The sequence below is a fragment of the Rhamphochromis longiceps genome, linkage group LG16 (genome assembly GCF_057381845.1).
Source record: "Rhamphochromis longiceps isolate RC_006_pf linkage group LG16, R_longiceps_female_GT1.1, whole genome shotgun sequence".
Taxonomy (NCBI): domain Eukaryota; kingdom Metazoa; phylum Chordata; class Actinopteri; order Cichliformes; family Cichlidae; genus Rhamphochromis; species Rhamphochromis longiceps.
Window position 1 is genome coordinate 3188180 of NC_140572.1, and position 12474 is coordinate 3200653.

The 12474-nt window shown below is 42.3% G+C and overlaps 1 long non-coding RNA gene across 1 annotated transcript; it reads right to left on the reverse strand.

The window, feature by feature from the left end:
* Window positions 1-5739: 5739 nt before the first annotated feature.
* On the reverse strand, window positions 5740-10562 carry LOC146650381 (uncharacterized). Its single transcript, XR_014908018.1, has 3 exons — window positions 10094-10562; window positions 8853-8904; window positions 5740-6678 (listed from the first exon to the last, which is right to left on the reverse strand). It is a non-coding gene; the product is annotated as an uncharacterized LOC146650381 (long non-coding RNA).
* Window positions 10563-12474: the final 1912 nt, after the last annotated feature.

A 12474-nucleotide genomic window follows, 5' to 3' on the forward strand; every position in this document is an offset into this window, starting at 1 on the left:
GGTATCGAAGAATCCATAGGTCCCTCATCCTATTCATGTAGCCCCTTCCGCCGGGGTTACAATATATATATATATATATACTGTATATATATATATATATATATATATATATATATATATATATATATATATATATATATATATATATATACCATGCAATGGCATGTCCTTCCATGATGGTTCCTCCTCTTCCTCCTCCTTCTTGGGTTTTTGCTGCCTGAGGTATTCACTGATCACACGGTCGGTTGGGGCCATCTTCCTGATGTATTCTTGGATGTTCGTTGTCTCATCCTGGACTGTGGTGCTGACACTCACCAGTCCCGGCCTCCTTCCTTCCTCTTAGCGTACAGCCTCAGGGTGCTGGACTTGTCTGTCTTGTCGCCTCTGTGGTTTCTATTTGCCTGTGGGACTCCCAGGTACTAGTACTAATACTAGTTGTATTGCCAGATGCTTGTGTGTGTGCAGTCAGCTTCTTCAGTCAGTAGGCGTGAACCATGTCGGGGCCTGGTGCTGTCCAGCTCTTTATACTGGAGACCCTTTCTTGGATGTCTGCCACTGTTGTGGTTACTGGACCCTGTTCAGGGAGGTTGCTGTGGTCTGCTCTTAGACCCACTAGCCGTTGAGCATTGCTCTTATGGGTTGCGTCCTTGTCCCATTTGCTCTTCCAGTATTGCTCCAGCCTTGGTGGTGCTGTTCTCATATTGTTCCCCTGCCACTGACAGTACACCTTGGCTGGTTCTGCAGAGGACAGCAGATTTATTCTCCTGACTTGGTGTACCTCTTCAAGCAGCTTGTCAAGGCTGTGAGTCTTTGCTTGGCATTTCCAAGGCCTCAGGTATGGACAGCTTACTGTACAGTGGGGCAAAAAAGTATTTAGTCAGCCACCGATTGTGCAAGTTCCCCCACTTAAAATGATGACAGAGGTCAGTAATTTGCACCAGAGGTACACTTCAACTGTGAGAGACAGAATGTGAAAAAAAAATCCATGAATCCACATGGTAGGATTTGTAAAGAATTTATTCGTAAATCAGGGTGGAAAATAAGTATTTGGTCAATAACAAAAATACAACTCAATACTTTGTAACATAACCTTTGTTGGCAATAACAGAGGTCAAACGTTTACTATAGGTCTTTACCAGGTTTGCACACACAGTAGCTGGTATTTTGGCCCATTCCTCCATGCAGATCTTCTCGAGAGCAGTGATGTTTTGGGGCTGTCGCCGAGCAACACGGACTTTAAACTCCCGCCACAGATTTTCTATGGGGTTGAGGTCTGGAGACTGGCTAGGCCACTCCAGGACTTTCAAATGCTTCTTACGGAGCCACTCCTTTGTTGCCCGGGTGGTGTGTTTTGGATCATTGTCATGTTGGAAGACCCAGCCTCGTTTCATCTTCAAAGTTCTCAATTATGGAAGGAGGTTTTGGCTCAAAATCTCACGATACATGGCCCCATTCATTCTGTCCTTAACTCGGATCAGTCGTCCTGTCCCCTTGGCAGAAAAACAGCCCCATAGCATGATGTTTCCACCCCCATGCTTCACAGTAGGTATGGTGTTCTTGGGATGCAACTCAGTATTCTTCTTCCTCCAAACACGACGAGTTGAGTTTATACCAAAAAGTTCTACTTTGGTTTCATCTGACCACATGACATTCTCCCAATCCTCTGCTGTATCATCCATGTGCTCTCTGGCAAACTTCAGACGGGCCTGGACATGCACTGGCTTCAGCAGCGGAACACGTCTGGCACTGCGGGATTTGATTCCCTGCCGTTGTAGTGTGTTACTGATGGTGACCTTTGTTACTTTGGTCCCAGCTCTCTGCAGGTCATTCACCAGGTCCCCCCGTGTGGTTCTGGGATCTTTGCTCACCGTTCTCATGATCATTTTGACCCCACGGGATGAGATCTAGCGTGGAGCCCCAGATCGAGGGAGATTATCAGTGGTCTTGTATGTCTTCCATTTTCTGATGATTGCTCCCACAGTTGATTTTTTCACACCAAGCTGCTTGCCTATTGTAGATTCACTCTTCCCAGTCTGGTGCAGGTCTACAATACTTTTCCTGGTGTCCTTCGAAAGCTCTTTGGTCTTGGCCATGGCAGAGTTTGGAGTCTGACTGTTTGAGGCTGTGGACAGGTGTCTTTTATACAGATATTGAGTTCAAACAGGTGCCATCCATACAGGTAACGAGTGGGGGACAGAAAAGCTTCTTACAGAAGACGTTACAGGTCTGTGAGAGCCAGAGATTTTCCTTGTTTGAGGTGACCAAATACTTATTTTCCACCCTAATTTACGAATAAATTCTTTACAAATCCTACCATGTGAATTCATGGATTTTTTTTTCACATTCTGTCTCTCACAGTTGAAGTGTATCTCTGGTGCAAATTACTGACCTCTGTCATCATTTTAAGTGGGGGAACTTGCACAATCGGTGGCTGACTAAATACTTTTTTGCCCCACTGTACTTCTTAGACACCCTCTTCATTGCATCTTTCTGCAGCTCCAATAATTGGCTAACCACTTCGTCACCTCGTTGCCACTTATCATCAGTGTCCTGGTTCCTCAACACCTGGTGTAGACCTTGTTAATCCAGGCAGCTTGGTTAGCATGGGCGGTCTAGCCTAGGACCCTTAATGGATAAACGCCCCAGTCGGGAGTCGATCCTACTCCTGTTCCAAAGGCATATATATATAAATGAACTTCCATAAAAATTTGAGACTGCTTTTCTTTTTCTTTTTTTGTAAGTTAGCAGCCTTAGCATCTGTGTATTCTTTTAATAATTTTGTTGCAGTCTTTTAATTTGCTGTTTACCTGAAGTATGTGATTAGTTAGTTGCCTAGCCAAGTCTGAATATGTGAGCAATGAGAACTCAGTACCCATGTAAGAGTGCTGAAATACTGACTCAGTGTGTCCACTGGTCTCACTACAGGTAGAACATCATCACAATATTTTTTTGTTACATTTTTACATTGTTTTGTAAATTCAAGCTTTTAATCTCAGCAGGTCTTTGAAACAGTGTTTGTGGATTATAAAAACATAAAATTGTAATATTTCATTTGAACATACAACATACAACATTTTTGAGTTTTTGTTTTAAAGTTATGTTTTTACACGTCATCATCTTCTTATCATCAAAATTCCCCTAAACACCATGGTCTTTGAACAGGGACTTTGAGTTACATAGCAACATAACTTGCTTTGGTTTATTGAGTTAAATGAATATATGATGGGTAATTCTATATATAACGGCTGCAGACAGGAAGATACTGCCAGCACCGGAAACGTGCTCGTCATCTCCGAGCATGAAGTAAGGAGAGCCTTCAAGAGAGTGAACACCAGGAAAGCAGCAGGACCAGACAGGTCCTCAGAGACTGCGCATACCAGCTAGCTCCTGTGTTCACGGAGATATTCAACATCTCTTTATCTCAGTCGGTGATCCCCACATGCTTCAAAGAGTCCATCATTGTTCCTGTCCCGAAGAAACCCCACCCTGCTTCTCTCAATGACTATCGCCCTGTAGCCCTCACCTCAGTAGTGATGAAGTGTTTTGAACGCCTGGTCAGAGACTTCATCATTTCTTCACTACCAGACACACTGGACCCACTACAGTTCGCTTACCGTCCAAATCGTTCCACAGACGATGACATCTCTCATCTCCTCCACACATCACTCACTCACTTGGACACTAGAAGGGGGAATTATGTTAAAATGCTCTTCATAGACTACAGCTCTGCATTTAATACCATAATTCCCTCCACACTCACCACCAAGCTGGAGCATCTGGGACTCAGCTCATCTATGTGTCAGTGGATCTCCAACTTCCTAACTGGCAGACCACAGGCAGTAAGGATGGGCGGACATGTCTCAGCCTCCACCACTCTCAGCACTGGAGCCCCCCAGGGGTGTGTTCTGAGCCCCCTGCTGTACTCTTTGTACACATATGACTGTGTGGCCACTACCAGCTCCACCACCATCATCAAGTTTGCTGACGACACCGTCGTGGTGGGCCTGATCTCTGATAACGAGACGGCCTACCTGAAGGAGATTAGGAATCTGGAGAACTGGTGCCAGAGGAACAACCTCCTTCTAAACGTCAGTAAGACAAAGGAGCTGATAGTGGACTTCAGCACTAAGCAGGAGAGGAACTACCAGACCCCCGTCATCAACGAGTGCCCAGTGGAGAGAGTGGACAGCTTCAAATACCTCGGAGTTCACATCACGCAGGACCTGTCATGGTCCTGTCACATCAACACCGTGGTGAAAAAGGCCCGTCAGCGTCTCTACCACCTCAGACGCTTGAGAGACTTCCAACTGCCCTCCAAGGTGCTCAGGAACTTTTACTCGTGCACCATAGAGAGCATCCTGGCGGGAAACATCTTAACCTGGTTCGGGAACAGCACCATGCAGGACAGACGAGCTCTACAGAGGGTTGTGCGGTCAGCTGAGCGCACCATCCGCTCCGAGCTCCCTGACCTGCACTCAATCTACAGCAGGCGGTGCTGGACCAAGGCCAGGAAGATCGTGAAGGACCTCAGCCATCCCAACAACAGACTGTTCTCTCTGTTGAGGTCAGGAAAGCGATTCCGCTCCCTGAAGACCAACACAGAGAGACTGAGGAGGAGCTTCTTCCCGCAGGCGATACGGTCTCTCAATCACACCACCACACAGTACTGACCCACACATACAGTTCTTACACACACTGGACATTCTGGACTTTGTTTTCACTTCATTACTTAAATCACTTTAAGCATATTTGCACTGCACAAGACATAATGTGGATTGCACAACACTGGTCACTACATTCTTCATTTCCAGTCAATACTTGTACAGCTGCTGTTATTGTGTATTTATTTATATTTCTTCATACATTCTTATATAGTTCTATATTGTGTATTTTGTTGTACAGTTATTTTATTTTCAACTTTAATTTATATATTTTATCTTATTCTTTCCCAGCTAAATTTACCCATCATTCTAATTTGTGTTGTACAGTTATTTCATTTTTAACTTTAATTTTTATATTTTATTTTATTCCTTCCTAGTTAAATTTACCCTTTTTAATTTTCATATTTATTTCCTATCTTATTCATAGCCTTTTCTTTTTTTCTTTAGGTCACGAGCAATTGTCTAAGCATTTCACTGCATATCGTACTGTGTATGACTGTGTACGTGACAAATAAAATTTGAATTTTATTTTATTTACTACATTTACAATTTTTATTTCAAAATGCTAGTCATTTAAAACATTACTTTGTCGATCAAACACAAAGTAATCCAAAGTTAAGAAGACCAGTATAAGTTAAAACAAACACTCTAAGAACTAAAACTGATAATTACTTAAATATTTTGGTGCAACACTTTTACACTCAAAAATAATGAGTAAATGCAAAAACAATCACATCTCTTAAATAAACCTTATTAATTGAGTAAATCCAACTAAAATGGAATAAGTTGTTATGAACAATTAAAGATGTTACAGTAACATACAAAATTGAGTAAATACAATTGAAAATCTAAGTTAAAACAACAGTAACCAAAAGTTCAAACTACATAAAATATTAATTAGGAAATGCTGAAAGGCTTGGCACATTTAACCTACACCATTACAATTATTTGTTTTTAAATAATGGTGCAATTTACTTAATATTTTTAAGTTAATTTAAGCAAAAACGTTAATTACAATTAAGTGTTTATTTTATTTATACACACACACACAGGAAAAAAGAACCACGTCAATTCAACATTGTTCACAATGATTTATTTTAAACAGCTTTTTTGTGAATCACACATTTAGCAGATTCCTTCTCTGAACACAGTGAGCTGAAATCTGTTCTACATTCAGTGGATAAAACTTGGATAAAATTTCAGTCACAACAGCCTTATATAATAAAATTGCATCCAAATTGGCATGCTTGATAAAACTCTGTAAAACTGGCATATTGATGCTAACAACAAGAAAAATGTACCTGCCATACAAAGAATAAAAGTGGCTCAAGTGAACGCAGTGCTTTACCTTTTCAGAAAAGGTCAAATGACAAAAATAAAATTAAGATCCCAAAAAGATATAAATCGTGAAAAAAAAAAACATTTGCACTGTGACATAGTTTTTGAACATCTTATTTTGATTCCAAAAAATTGGGAAGATTATAACTAAAGAGTGACCAAAAAACATCCATAATGATACTCTCCCATTTACACCTTAATGTGAATCTGGAAAGTTAATACAAAAACACAGTTTATGGTACAAACATTATTTATGAACAGGAATGTCAAAACAATGTAATGTCGCAACTGAACCTTTTGATGAGCATTACATGTCACTTAACAAGTCTAACACTTTAAGAACAGCCCTGTGAAATTTTGTCTACAATGAACAGAGGTCATTTTTCAGTCTTTGAACCTTGACAGAAAGGTTTCCTGGATCCAGCTCCATGAACACTTTTCGAAATGCTTCAAATGTGCATTTGAAATTCTTGGGGTATTTCAGATCCAGAGCATAGCACAGTCCCAAAAGATAGCAACAGGCTTTGCTCAAATTCCCAAGTTTGCCCAGAACAGTAACGCCTTCAATAACAATACCCACATCAGTAGGTTCGCCTGACCTGTCTTGATTCTGCAGCAGGTAAATCTTCATCACCTCCTCAGCCAAAGCCTCTTCAACAAAGACAGCATCAGCACCGTCCTTTAAAAAGAGAAACAACTGTTTTAAGCTCACATATTTCCAAACATTGAAACAAAAAGTTTCATTTGTATGACATCACCGGTACTCATAATATGTAGACACTGTGCTCCAAAATCTTATAGCAATAGCAAATGCAAATGCTATTCTTTTGTATGCTTTGAAGTGTTTTTTTTTCTTTAGAACAGTATCTTAAAACTTTTCTATGATCTCACAAGCTAAAATAAACTACCGTAATTGTCGGGCTATGAGCCGCTACTTTTTGCACCAGCTTTGAACCCTGCGGCTTTTAGTCAGGCGCGGCTTTTCTATGGATTGTCCATGATTTTTGTCATATCGTAAGATTTGTTTTGTTTGTTCCGCTGTTGCCTGGCGGAAGGGCATGTGATCAGACACACAGTATCGGGGTTCAAGAGTGGTATGTTGGTCACATGTCCAGTGTGAAAACATCCACGATCACCAACGGATTTGAAGGGCTGGACTGTTGCATGATGGAGAGGAGGACACCGCCACGGCCCTTCTGAGGGTGTTCGACTCTGACACTGACAATGAGGATTTCTTTGGTTTTGAAAGTGACAACGAAGGAGAGAAGCGGAGAGTGGATGACGAAGCCATCCTGAGCCTGTTCGTTTCCGACACTGGAGAAGAGGACTTTGGTGGTTTCAGTGCGCAGTATTACATAAAGTATTATCTTCCACTAAGCTTCTAAATTTTATGTTATGAATTGCTTGCACTATTTCCCTGTGAGATTGTATAATCTTAGAGGGAAGAGGCGGAGCCAGGTTGCCCTCTGAACCATCGTCTGCCAGGCAGCGATGCGAGAGGAACACACCGCTGAAGTGGCGCACATATTCAGAATCGTGTCAGCGGCTTTACAGAGAAAGCCTTTCAGCTCCTCTGGCAGCTCTGCTTCCTCCACCTTCCTGGAGATGACAAACGCTAGCAAATCAGTGTTGTTAGTCACTGCAGCTGACTGAACAGTGCATTGATGTGCGCGATCAGTGAACCTTGCTATCAGCTGGTCAAGTTTGGCGGGATGGGCCGGTCGCTGTCCAACGACCTTGGTCATTTTGGTGCCGAAAACTGAAGCGAGGCTCGGCTCCAGAGGGGGAACAGGCGGAAAACTCCGGTCTGTGAAGCCCTCTGTGAAGCCCTAGGTAGAGACCGGCGCTCTAATCTTCGCTGGCTCTGCTGCTGCCTCAGAGAGGTTGGTCATCATCCCTGGGAACTGAGGCCAGATGGGATCTGGGCAACGAGAGTGAGTGGAGCCATACCTTCCCGCCAGATCATCAGATGGGGGTGGAGCAGGCTGAGGGACGGGAAGTTCCTTCTCACCAGCTGCCTCCTGGATGATGCCAGGCAGATCCAGGAGCAGCGCACCAACAACTGGGAGCGGCGTCCTTGCCGACATGTGAAGGCCAGGGGTGGATGAGCGTCCGCTCATCCACCCTTCTGTCACCAGGCTGCCCAGCTGGGAGGCAGTGGAGCTGCCACCACTGCCGTTTTCCTCACGGTGGGTGGAATCATCCAATTCCGGCCCACCATCGAAGAACTCGATGGCTTCTTCCAGCGAGTGCCTCTCTTAGTGGGAACGCCTCCTCAGCATCAGCCTTGAAAAAGGCTGACCTCCGCTGCTTTTCCTCTGGCGGGAGGAGCTAACAGGAGCAGCAATAGGATTAAGGTGTGAGGGCGAGGTCCGCATGGTGAGGACCGAGGCAGCCCACGCAGACGGCATGTCGGTCATACGACATGATGTAGCCGGTCTGGCAGGATGGACACAGACGGATGGTCTCGCTGGACATCTTCTGGCTGGCTGAAGAAAAACGGTAGAGCCGATTTCCTGGTCTCACCGTAACTTATACTAGACCAGGGTGAGGCCCACACAGCAGGTGGGCGTGGACTAAAATACTTCAGTGCTGCGCGCACAAGGGGAATACCCCCTTAAAGGGCTGCGCCTATACTCATGGTGACACTGGATGACAGGCCATGAACTCATCAATATATTTACCGAACTGAAAAATTCTCAAAATTTAGATTTGGCATTTGTATGACTAAAATAACCCACCACAAAACCAGTATAAATATTTAGGTGGTATCACCATCCACTACTCAGCTTGTATAAAACAATATCATATCCTTCCAAAATTTAACGCATCAAGTCCTCTGAGTAAAATTACCTGCTTTACTTTGTAGTTGATGCAGATTTTTTTCCTGGTGGTGAAGATGGTGCTGAAAAAATACAAATCAAAACTTTATCATTACAAAACATGTCACTGAGTAATCTGCCATAACACCAATCTCTTATAAGAAAGTTTAGCTTGGATTGAAATAAACATTTATTTATGTAAATTGGGAGTAACTAGGCAAGGCAAGGCAAATTTATTTGTATAGCACAATTCAACAACAAGGTGATTCGAAGTGCTTTACAGAGAAACAAAAACAAATAAAAAGCATGATTTAAAATTGATTAAAGCAAGCAAACAAACTAACTAACAAACAAAACAGTATATAAAATCAAAACAAAATCACAACAGTAGATAAAATCAGTAGTTAAATGTAAGTTTTGAAATGTAAGCTTAAAAGTGTGGATTTGGTGCTTTATTCAAATGCAGCAGAGAATAGGTGAGTCTTCAACCTGGATTTAAATAAACTGAGTGTTTCTGGAACTATACTATACTAACTATATACTAACTATACTGGAAATGATGGTACTTTTGGCTTGACCAAAAGGACCAAAGCTTTTTTTTTTCATTATTTTCTGGGATCTGAAAGGAAGTAGGGCCCCCAGTCTAAATTTACTTAAGGCCCCATAGTACTTTGGACCGGCCCTGGATGAGGTAATCTGCTGACCCGGGCGGTCCTGTCAGCGTTCTCTCAAAAACTGGCCCTGTTCGGGACAAAGCTGAAAGCAGCGTCTTATATGCTCTGAAAGACCCCACATAGAACAAGAAAGCCTAAGCAGCATGGTTACTGCTATGAACTGTTCCGCGGGCAGGTCTTCTTAGTTACCAAAGCCATTGATGACGTCTGTTCATCTCCTCCTGAACAACCTGACAGAGTGAGTCAGGCCGCGTGACTACCGCAGCTCCCGCACCGCGACTCAACAGGGCCATTTTCTAGAAATGTCTGAGCACACCTGCTTTCACGTGGTTCCTAAAATGCCCCCGATTAAACGGTCAGGTCGCTGGTACCGGGACATTCCGGTCAAATTACCCGGAACGCAGATAGCGACTCAGAACGTAAAAGGATAAAAGGGCGCGGTTTCCCGCCGCCTTGACTGGAAGACGGGTTGAAAACTTAAATTAACGTGCACAAACACGCTGCGAAAAGTGAGCCACCATGACAAACGCTTTCTTCAGAACATGTTATAAAAGAACGGTGTGGATAAAGACAGCTAATGTAAGAATTGGTCACTTACCTGAAAACGTTACCAAGTCTGCAGTGGATGTGTGTCTGTCTCGTTCAACGTGCAGAAAATCTCCCATGAGGCCATGCTCCTCGCGTGCGGTACATGCCAAAGGTCATTAGTCTTACTCAAAGTTTTAAGTTAGTATTGGGGGACAAAATTATATTGATTTTTGAACCATTAATAATTAAAGTTAAAGACAATGATAAGTATGAATACCAGTGTCTCAGTTATTATGAGTACTTTCTATGAGATATATTGAGTAGATTTAAATAATGCACCCTGTGTTTCAAATACAGAATTTTTTCTTTTAAATAAACTTGAACAAAAGAGCTCAGTTCAACTCAAAAACTGGTGTTGAAAATTTAAGCATTCTTTTCAGTATTTTCAACTCAAGATAACACTTTTGTGATTTTCAAAGATTTAATCAAGGTCATCTAACTTAGAATTATAATGATATTTACTAAGCCCCTGAATAATTTTTTAGGGTGAAGGACGGTGGTTTAAATTGTATGAAAACAAGCTGTTATGAGAGAAATGCTTTTAAATATCATGCTGGATGATGGATATTTCACTTGGAAATTCATTCTGTGCTCTATAGGAGAGGGGAATCATATGGATTAACTGTGTGTGACTATTAGGAGTTCATACACTCAAATCAGACCTGACATGTTGGAAAATGTCAGAGGCTGAGGTTCAGCCAGAGTTCAGAGGGCTGCATCAAACACCCAGGGAGCCTCGTTTCCATGTGTCACTCTAATATGGCGAGAGATGGGGAGCTGCTCCTGTCCAGCCTGTCATCTGCTGGAGCCAGACACCCAGTCTGACGGTGTGCGTGTGTGTGTGTGTGTGTGTGTGTGAGAGTGTGCGTGCGTGCGTGCGTGTGTGTGTGTGTGTGCGTGCGTGCGTGCGTGTGTGTGCGTGTGTGCGTGTGTGCGTGCGTGTGTGCGTGCGTGTGCGCGTGTGCGTGCGTGTGCGTGCGTGTGCGTGTGTGCGTGTGTGTGTGCGTGTGTGCGTGTGTGTGTGTGTGCGTGCGTGTGTGTGTGTGTGAGTTTATATTGTGTATCTAATGTGGCCGTGAGTCTTGTAGTTGTGTGGTAGTAAAGATTCGATTCGATTCTCCAAACTGCAGTAGAGTTATCATCAGAAATCATGGACATGATTGTCACTGCTTTTAATGATTTCTTTCAACTGAATTACTTTGAACAAAAACTGTGTGCACACGTTTGTATTTTGAATTTTTTTCTAATCTACACAGGCTCAAAAATATACATGAAGGCTCAAAACAGTTTTTGAAATATCCTTTACCAAGTATTACCTCAAACAGAGACGTTGGCAGCCAGCAGCAACGTTCTGGCATAATCAATATTTCACCAGTTCATCTAAACTGGTTGGTTTCCCACCAAGCTTTAAAGGATAGTCCACAAATTTCAAAATGCTAAAAGACTTTTAAAAACATTAACTTCTTATAATTTACAACTAAAGTGCTTAACTCCAGTTTGAACAGTTGAGGTGAGGGAGCTGGAGGTGTGGTGTACTCAGACTACTCAGACAGTGAGTTTTGTACTGGTTTATTTATAATCATACACATTAAACCACCCAGTATGTTCCTATATGTTATTTTGGGCAGAAAAGGAAGAGATTAATTCATTATTTTACTTTAAAATAAGACAATCCGTATCTATTAAAGAACTGACTATTAACTCGTGCTTGCTTTAACATTGTTCTTCTTTCAAAACATTTTTCCAAATGCAAGCGAGCAGCTTTGTGCCACTTTCTGCAGGAGAGGCTTCATATTTACATGGCTAGAAACCAATCAATGACAACGGTGGCGCAGCCCCCCACAACCGTGAATTAGAGAAGTGAGAGAACACGGATGATCCCTTTTTTGTGTACTGGACATGAAATTTTGATTAAGTCATGTTTTAGCATTTTGCATAAGTGTTTCCAGTTTTTTTCCAGACTTCCTGATGCTTGTTTTAATCGGTTATCATTGCCATGGGATTAAATTCCAGCTTCTTGTACAGGACCTGCCACAGGTATTTCCTGGTAGTCATCACTGTTCTTTAATTTATAGGACCTGGTGTCCACATATGTGGACATCAAATTTTGGGTTGTCTAGACCAAAATACTAAATTTTGCTCTACAAGGGCCTGATATCCATTTACGAGGACGTTATACTGTCACTGTTCTATCGAAATTTTAAGCGAATGTCCTCATATGTGGATCTCATTTTAGTCAGAAACAAAAATCATGTAAAAATAAATAAATAAATAACTAAATCATGAAATTCTTTGTTTTTACATTCATCGGGTCCCAATCAGCCCGAATAGCAAAGAGAAATTAAAAATGCCATGAAAGAGTTCAGGTCTTAGGAGGTTAAGTCTGTTTTA